Genomic DNA, 9,223 nt, shown 5'->3' with positions numbered 1-9,223 from the left:
TGGAAACACTCCAAAATGACATAGAGCAGAATGCAGAGCTGAGAACCTTTCGAAGCTTCATTTCCACAAGAGGAAGTGTCCTGCGCACTTTCAGAAATGTGAGATAAGCGTAATCAAAATGAAGTTATGCTACTCGAAATAGTATAGGTTGTTTATCACAACAAATGCAACACCAGCAATTGGAGATATACAGGACAACACACACAGGAACAGGATATGGCATCAATGTCTAGGAGAAATTGTCCTCACAGAAATCCCATGGAATTGCGTAGAGCCAAGAGTCTAAAATTTTCACTTAACAAAGACCTAGAAGTCTACATTAGATATCTGATATTACCTGACCAGTAGAGGTGAAGAAGTACAGTAAAAGAAACAGGAAGTACCATTTTCAGTTCCAAAGATATTGAAGGCCCAAAAGATAAGCTTTCAAACAACTAGACTGCAAAACGCTATCCAGACCAAGGGTTGAAAAGGGTGGTCAGGAAAACACTGAAGAACAACAGTGTCTCAGAATCACCAAAGGCAGAACACCAGAATAGGGGAAGAGAAAGTCTAAAGACGAGCCAAAAAATATCAGAAAACTCAATGGATGTGATAATATCAGGGCTAAAATTCAGTCCTTAGCAGACTAGATAATGCAGAGGGATGCGTGAATGACTGTGAAGACAGGGGAACAGAAATCCCTCGGTCAGAAGCAGACATAGGAAAGCAAGTGCAAACCAATGAAAACATTGCTGTTGAATCCTGGGTTAAGACAGGGCATGAAAGACTAGAATTCATAAGAGTCCCAGATGGAAAAGCAAGAGATAAAGAAACAAAAAATATCTGAAAATTTATCTGTAGAAAAATCACACTGAAACTTGCTGAAAGCCAAGAAAGTATCATCTATGCGAATTCAGGAAGTACACAGCGTCCAAAGGAGGTGGAATCCCAATAGACCTACCAGAAGCTGTATGATTCAAATCAACAAAGTTTACGAATATCCCAGTGATATAAATGCACCTGGAGGAAACAACATAGTCACAAGGGAACCTCCAGAGGGGTTTCAGCTGATATCTCGGCAGCAATATTGCAGGACAGGGAGGAGTGCCAGGACACAGACCATATCCTGATGGCCAAATGCTGCCACCTAGGGTAGCCTATGCCACATGACCACCATTTCTAATAACGGCAGATCTAGGCAATTCCACAGACCGGCAAATCATAAAAGAATTCAGCAGTTCAAAACTTCTTCTAAAAGGAAGGTTGAGAATACTCCCCGGAATAGAAAAGCAGCAAGAGGAAATGGAAAGAAGAAAACCATTATTGGAAATGCAAGAAGAGCATGAGTGGCAAAGAAGAAACAAGAAGAAGGCAAGGAGGACATCAAAACCCTAAAGATGGGAGAGGGAAGCAGGAAATCATAGGTGATTGGAAGCACTCTCTTAAGTGAATCAGCTTATTTGACTCTCTGTTTGAAGCGAAAGGAGAGATGCATGGCCTGACGTGTTTGCAAAACAAGCGAGAAGCAGACCAACAAATAATCAAACCAACAAACAAGCACCAAACGGGTACGGTTGGCTGACATATACCAAGGGAACCATGATTCTTCAAAAGAAAATACTCAAGGTGATGTCAAGGATCCTTCAGCAAGCATCGACCCAGTATCGCGGCTTGCATGTAATCAGCACACTTGTATTCGGAAATCAGAGGCGTGCATTCATATTCGTAAATATTGATTCATAAGAGCATATCGTGACCTAACCCAAATGCTGATTTGGAATCAAATGGATTCCTAGTCCGTGATGTAGACTTGTATGTCTTCCAACAGGATGAAGGAATGCCATATTCTACGCTACGTAGAGAAGAAATGTAAGAAGCCTATAACAAAGGCAAGTAGCTCTGCCAAAGTGTACTGAGAGCAAAAGAGCCAGACAGTAAAGTGCACATTGGGGTTGGTTTCATTTCTTGGAATTTCAGCCCCCATGAAACAAATGGATCCATGTCCTGAGAGTGCGGGTGTTTCAGCAGAAATCAGGCGACGCATATGTATTCCGGGTGTACGGATATTACAGGAACATAAGTCTCCTTTCGTGGGTCTCTGTGTACTGTGAACTCTTAGAAAGTTTAAAGACGTGTGAAAGCATCAACTGAAAAGGGACACACTTCCCTCCATTGGTACTGTGCATACAGATCTGAACCAAAGGAAAGAGGGAAGAAGAAAGGCCCATGGGACGCTAGTGGGTAGAATCACATTTACCTTAGGAACCTCTCGTCGGATGCAGCCCCTCCCCCAAGACTGACAAGATGCAGCAGCCATTGGGGATGGCAGTTACCGGTTGGATTCCAGGTGGAATGTTGGTGTGTACCGCGAGGCATGTTGTGGCTGTTGGATCCTAGGTAACCGGGCAGAGTTCTGTGGGTGGATCAGTGTGATGGAGGGGCTGCCGCCGTCTGTGGAGCTTGGCTTAGGTGTTTGTTCCGGGAAGCTGTGTAAGTTCGAGATACTGCTGCTGCCCAAAGACCTGAGTTCACAGGTCAGTTTCCAGAACCTGAAAGGGCAGACAGTGGAAGATCTGCCTGTCATCAGCTTACTGGTGAGGCTCCGAGGAACTTTCAGACTTGCCCAGTCCTGGTGAAGTCGACTTTATGGGAGACACGAAGAGAAGCTGGCCGAAAAGCTGGCTGCACGGATTGAGGAGAGATGCGAACACATTGATGAGAGATGTTCTGCTACCATGGAGAATACTGGCGTGGAGGCAGCTGTAGAGGATACCAGGCTCAAAAGACATTCATGAGACATATTGGACCTCGCTGATCCTGGCAGAAACATACGGAGTGCCAACGTGGACTTGAGGAAGTTCCTCAATTCTCTTCTCCAAGAACGGGTCCAAGGTCCCTGACGTCTGCAAGAGAAGAGATGGCAGAGATGATCAAAACGCTCCTGTTCTTGGAAGAGGTCGTGAGAATCCACACGTCCCAAGGGGCATTCCCAAGCCATTCTGACCAAAATTCACCAAGCCCAGGTAAGCCTTTTCCCAGGTTTGGGCCTAGCTAGCAAGCACTTGCCCTTCCCTCCCCTCCACTCAGGCATCCATTTTGAAGGATCAGTACCTGAGCTGCAAGGAAGCCATTACGAGAAGAGCAAGCCCCTCCTAGAATCAGAGTTCCTCCAGCTTCACACTCTGTGAACAACAGTGAACTCCTTAAAGGTCAAATAGTCTCGGCTGAAATAGATAGGAATTGAATACTTAGCTCACACCTAGAAACGATGGCCTTCCGCCAGATTCAGCAAATGTTGTGTTTATGTCTTCCCTGGGGTGAAGGGAGTGTGGTAAGTGAGGGGAATCATTGACTGAACTTGAATCTGTATTAGGCCTCAGTTTTTCAAGACAGTATAGGTAAATAGTATAAGTCAGAAAGTGAACTGTACTGTAAAAGTCGCCAATGACATTAAAGTCACAGCTTTTGTGGATCGCCTTTCACTTGAGTCAAGCCCCCGGGGGCACTATATCATGGGGGTGCAGACTTGGTTGCGTTAAATGGCTTTACCCAACATGATCGGATGATTAAGCGTTCTCATCACTGATAGAAGAACACCTGGTTCTCAATAGACTAGCATAACTGCAGCAGGGTTCTCCTAGCTATAATGCCTCTAGGTGCTTTTAGATTCAAACCTAAATGTATATATTTGGTTTGTTTCCTCTTGTATTTTCCTAGAGAGGGATGTTACCCCTTGAAATGCCAACATTGGCCAGTAGGTGTCATTGGGAGTAAAGGGCACCACATGCACAAGTGTATCCAAGGTTGGGGGTTACTTCCTGTTTCCAATAGTTATTTCATGGTTCCTGTTGGTTTCGGAGGCTTCAACCGTAAAGAGCTGACATGACCCCTTTAACAGTTTGGACTGCTAGTTTGCATTCTATCTGTCTAGGTTTCCCGTAGTGCTGACAGAATGTTACCAAAATTGACAAGTCTGGCTTCTAGGTCGATTTAGCGTGTTTCAAAAAATAACTTCATTTTCGTATAACTCCCAAAACATGTAAATGAATTCTGTTAAAATTCTTAAAGGGTGCAAATGAGATATCAACATAATGTCAAAACAATTGTCTTCGGACAATCCCTCCCACCACGGCTGTATAGAAACCAAGAGCTAAGCAAATATCACATTTCTGTGAAATGTATCTGGATAGTGTTGATTCATCGATGCCCAGTTGGCAGAGAAGAAGTGCAACCTGCACTCACTCGCTCCCATGTACAGAGCAATGGAAACATCCACTCACCCAGCCCTTGCACAGGACACTTGCCGAAGAGAGGTCTGTTACTACCAAAGACAGGATGAGGCCTCAGAACACCTGGAAGCAGGAGAAGGCAATGCAGGGAATGGAAACCAGTGCAGGGTCTGACCCCTGGTGATGGAGCAACAAGGGTGAAACTCTGTTAACTTGGACGCACACTCTCAAGCGGACAGGAGACATGGGATTGAAGGTGATGTGCTGAGATTTACAAGAGTGCACAGCAGATGCTTGGCTGACAGAACTCAAAGAAACCAGCGCAAAATATCCCCACAGTTGATTCTGAGACCAAGATCCGATCTGCCAAATTTGAGGTAGCAGAGGCAACGGTCAGTGAGGGATAGGGCTACGGATGATGGCACACGCTGAGTCTCAGGGATCTGGAGTGCGTTGTGGGATGTGGTGGGTCGAATCAAGAGAGCAAGCCGAACTGTGTACCAATGATAAAGCAACCACACTGGTCACGCGGTTGAGATTACCGATATGTCCCATGGCCACACCCAGTGCATCTGCAGGACCAGGGACCAATTGGGCATTTTGCCAATAGAGCACGTGTGGGGCTGAATCAGAGCTATCGTGCATCTGGTCTGAGGGATCCAGGGGGCCTTGGGTATGAAATCAGAATGAAAAGCCTTAGGATCTGCTACATTCATAACCTGGGCTGGGATTATGCTTTGGTTTGAGGCACAGGATGCGCAACAGCTCTGCGGTTGCCTTCGTGCACCCGTGCCACTAGGATGAGAGGACAAGGAAGAGTGGTCCAAGTCCACAGCGTGAGAAGAGGAAGCATTACCTTCACCATTATCTCCCAAAAGCGGATGCTACATTTTGGATGGCACTGGCACGGAACGGCACAGAGGAAGCCAATGCAGGTCTGCGGGACCATTCCAGCAGACCCTGATGTGTGACATCCATAGATATGCTTCCAATGTTGTGTCAGTAGACAGAGAAGCTCTGGGAAGAACTGCTTTCATTGGGACATTCCCGTGGCTCTTCAAAGCACAAGTGCACTCTCAGTTTGCTGTTTTGGAAACACTCCAAAATGACATAGAGCAGAATGCAGAGCTGAGAACCTTTCGAAGCTTCATTTCCACAAGAGGAAGTGTCCTGCGCACTTTCAGAAATGTGAGATAAGCGTAATCAAAATGAAGTTATGCTACTCGAAATAGTATAGGTTGTTTATCACAACAAATGCAACACCAGCAATTGGAGATATACAGGACAACACACACAGGAACAGGATATGGCATCAATGTCTAGGAGAAATTGTCCTCACAGAAATCCCATGGAATTGCGTAGAGCCAAGAGTCTAAAATTTTCACTTAACAAAGCCCTAGAAGTCTACATTAGATATCTGATATTACCTGACCAGTAGAGTTGAAGAAGTACAGTAAAAGAAACAGGAAGTACCATTTTCAGTTCCAAAGATATTGAAGGCCCAAAAGATAAGCTTTCAAACAACTAGACTGCAAAACGCTATCCAGACCAAGGGTTGAAAAGGGTGGTCAGGAAAACACTGAAGAACAACAGTGTCTCAGAATCACCAAAGGCAGAACACCAGAATAGGGGAAGAGAAAGTCTAAAGACGAGCCAAAAAATATCAGAAAACTCAATGGATGTGATAATATCAGGGCTAAAATTCAGTCCTTAGCAGACTAGATAATGCAGAGGGATGCGTGAATGACTGTGAAGACAGGGGAACAGAAATCCCTCGGTCAGAAGCAGACATAGGAAAGCAAGTGCAAACCAATGAAAACATTGCTGTTGAATCCTGGGTTAAGACAGGGCATGAAAGACTAGAATTCATAAGAGTCCCAGATGGAAAAGCAAGAGATAAAGAAACAAAAAATATCTGAAAATTTATCTGTAGAAAAATCACACTGAAACTTGCTGAAAGCCAAGAAAGTATCATCTATGCGAATTCAGGAAGTACACAGCGTCCAAAGGAGGTGGAATCCCAATAGACCTACCAGAAGCTGTATGATTCAAATCAACAAAGTTTACGAATATCCCAGTGATATAAATGCACCTGGAGGAAACAACATAGTCACAAGGGAACCTCCAGAGGGGTTTCAGCTGATATCTCGGCAGCAATATTGCAGGACAGGGAGGAGTGCCAGGACACAGACCATATCCTGATGGCCAAATGCTGCCACCTAGGGTAGCCTATGCCACATGACCACCATTTCTAATAACGGCAGATCTAGGCAATTCCACAGACCGGCAAATCATAAAAGAATTCAGCAGTTCAAAACTTCTTCTAAAAGGAAGGTTGAGAATACTCCCCGGAATAGAAAAGCAGCAAGAGGAAATGGAAAGAAGAAAACCATTATTGGAAATGCAAGAAGAGCATGAGTGGCAAAGAAGAAACAAGAAGAAGGCAAGGAGGACATCAAAACCCTAAAGATGGGAGAGGGAAGCAGGAAATCATAGGTGATTGGAAGCACTCTCTTAAGTGAATCAGCTTATTTGACTCTCTGTTTGAAGCGAAAGGAGAGATGCATGGCCTGACGTGTTTGCAAAACAAGCGAGAAGCAGACCAACAAATAATCAAACCAACAAACAAGCACCAAACGGGTACGGTTGGCTGACATATACCAAGGGAACCATGATTCTTCAAAAGAAAATACTCAAGGTGATGTCAAGGATCCTTCAGCAAGCATCGACCCAGTATCGCGGCTTGCATGTAATCAGCACACTTGTATTCGGAAATCAGAGGCGTGCATTCATATTCGTAAATATTGATTCATAAGAGCATATCGTGACCTAACCCAAATGCTGATTTGGAATCAAATGGATTCCTAGTCCGTGATGTAGACTTGTATGTCTTCCAACAGGATGAAGGAATGCCATATTCTACGCTACGTAGAGAAGAAATGTAAGAAGCCTATAACAAAGGCAAGTAGCTCTGCCAAAGTGTACTGAGAGCAAAAGAGCCAGACAGTAAAGTGCACATTGGGGTTGGTTTCATTTCTTGGAATTTCAGCCCCCATGAAACAAATGGATCCATGTCCTGAGAGTGCGGGTGTTTCAGCAGAAATCAGGCGACGCATATGTATTCCGGGTGTACGGATATTACAGGAACATAAGTCTCCTTTCGTGGGTCTCTGTGTACTGTGAACTCTTAGAAAGTTTAAAGACGTGTGAAAGCATCAACTGAAAAGGGACACACTTCCCTCCATTGGTACTGTGCATACAGATCTGAACCAAAGGAAAGAGGGAAGAAGAAAGGCCCATGGGACGCTAGTGGGTAGAATCACATTTACCTTAGGAACCTCTCGTCGGATGCAGCCCCTCCCCCAAGACTGACAAGATGCAGCAGCCATTGGGGATGGCAGTTACCGGTTGGATTCCAGGTGGAATGTTGGTGTGTACCGCGAGGCATGTTGTGGCTGTTGGATCCTAGGTAACCGGGCAGAGTTCTGTGGGTGGATCAGTGTGATGGAGGGGCTGCCGCCGTCTGTGGAGCTTGGCTTAGGTGTTTGTTCCGGGAAGCTGTGTAAGTTCGAGATACTGCTGCTGCCCAAAGACCTGAGTTCACAGGTCAGTTTCCAGAACCTGAAAGGGCAGACAGTGGAAGATCTGCCTGTCATCAGCTTACTGGTGAGGCTCCGAGGTACTTTCCGACTTGCCCAGTCCTGGTGAAGTCGACTTTATGGGAGACACGAAGAGAAGCTGGCCGAAAAGCTGGCTGCACGGATTGAGGAGAGATGCGAACACATTGATGAGAGATGTTCTGCTACCATGGAGAATACTGGCGTGGAGGCAGCTGTAGAGGATACCAGGCTCAAAAGACATTCATGAGACATATTGGACCTCGCTGATCCTGGCAGAAACATACGGAGTGCCAACGTGGACTTGAGGAAGTTCCTCAATTCTCTTCTCCAAGAACGGGTCCAAGGTCCCTGACGTCTGCAAGAGAAGAGATGGCAGAGATGATCAAAACGCTCCTGTTCTTGGAAGAGGTCGTGAGAATCCACACGTCCCAAGGGGCATTCCCAAGCCATTCTGACCAAAATTCACCAAGCCCAGGTAAGCCTTTTCCCAGGTTTGGGCCTAGCTAGCAAGCACTTGCCCTTCCCTCCCCTCCACTCAGGCATCCATTTTGAAGGATCAGTACCTGAGCTGCAAGGAAGCCATTACGAGAAGAGCAAGCCCCTCCTAGAATCAGAGTTCCTCCAGCTTCACACTCTGTGAACAACAGTGAACTCCTTAAAGGTCAAATAGTCTCGGCTGAAATAGATAGGAATTGAATACTTAGCTCACACCTAGAAACGATGGCCTTCCGCCAGATTCAGCAAATGTTGTGTTTATGTCTTCCCTGGGGTGAAGGGAGTGTGGTAAGTGAGGGGAATCATTGACTGAACTTGAATCTGTATTAGGCCTCAGTTTTTCAAGACAGTATAGGTAAATAGTATAAGTCAGAAAGTGAACTGTACTGTAAAAGTCGCCAATGACATTAAAGTCACAGCTTTTGTGGATCGCCTTTCACTTGAGTCAAGCCCCCGGGGGCACTATATCATGGGGGTGCAGACTTGGTTGCGTTAAATGGCTTTACCCAACATGATCGGATGATTAAGCGTTCTCATCACTGATAGAAGAACACCTGGTTCTCAATAGACTAGCATAACTGCAGCAGGGTTCTCCTAGCTATAATGCCTCTAGGTGCTTTTAGATTCAAACCTAAATGTATATATTTGGTTTGTTTCCTCTTGTATTTTCCTAGAGAGGGATGTTACCCCTTGAAATGCCAACATTGGCCAGTAGGTGTCATTGGGAGTAAAGGGCACCACATGCACAAGTGTATCCAAGGTTGGGGGTTACTTCCTGTTTCCAATAGTTATTTCATGGTTCCTGTTGGTTTCGGAGGCTTCAACCGTAAAGAGCTGACATGACCCCTTTAACAGTTTGGACTGCTAGTTTGCATTCTATCTGTCTAGGTTTCCCGT

At 45.4% G+C, this 9,223-nt stretch overlaps 1 protein-coding gene and 1 long non-coding RNA gene across 2 annotated transcripts in view; both read right to left on the bottom strand.

Annotated features, from left to right (window-relative positions):
* Window positions 1-2,610: 2,610 nt before the first annotated feature.
* LOC140694158 (uncharacterized) lies at window positions 2,611-7,719 on the bottom strand. Its single transcript, XR_012069913.1, has 3 exons — window positions 7,541-7,719; window positions 3,094-3,206; window positions 2,611-2,885 (listed from the first exon to the last, which is right to left on the bottom strand). It is a non-coding gene; the product is annotated as an uncharacterized lncRNA (long non-coding RNA).
* Window positions 7,720-8,394: 675 nt separating this feature from the next.
* The window catches only part of LOC140694151 (putative N-acetylated-alpha-linked acidic dipeptidase), a 64,228-nt gene continuing 63,399 nt past the window's right edge, over window positions 8,395-9,223 (bottom strand). Inside the window, exon 15 of the mRNA XM_072957562.1 lies at window positions 8,395-8,507. The gene's annotated coding sequence lies outside the window, so the exon portion shown is untranslated. The remainder of the gene's footprint in view (window positions 8,508-9,223) is intronic.

Source organism: Vicugna pacos, unplaced genomic scaffold, assembly GCF_048564905.1.
Source record: "Vicugna pacos unplaced genomic scaffold, VicPac4 scaffold_20, whole genome shotgun sequence".
Taxonomy (NCBI): Eukaryota; Metazoa; Chordata; class Mammalia; order Artiodactyla; family Camelidae; genus Vicugna; species Vicugna pacos.
Note: the sequence above shows the minus strand (reverse complement) of the source record. Positions and strands in the feature narration are given on the sequence as shown.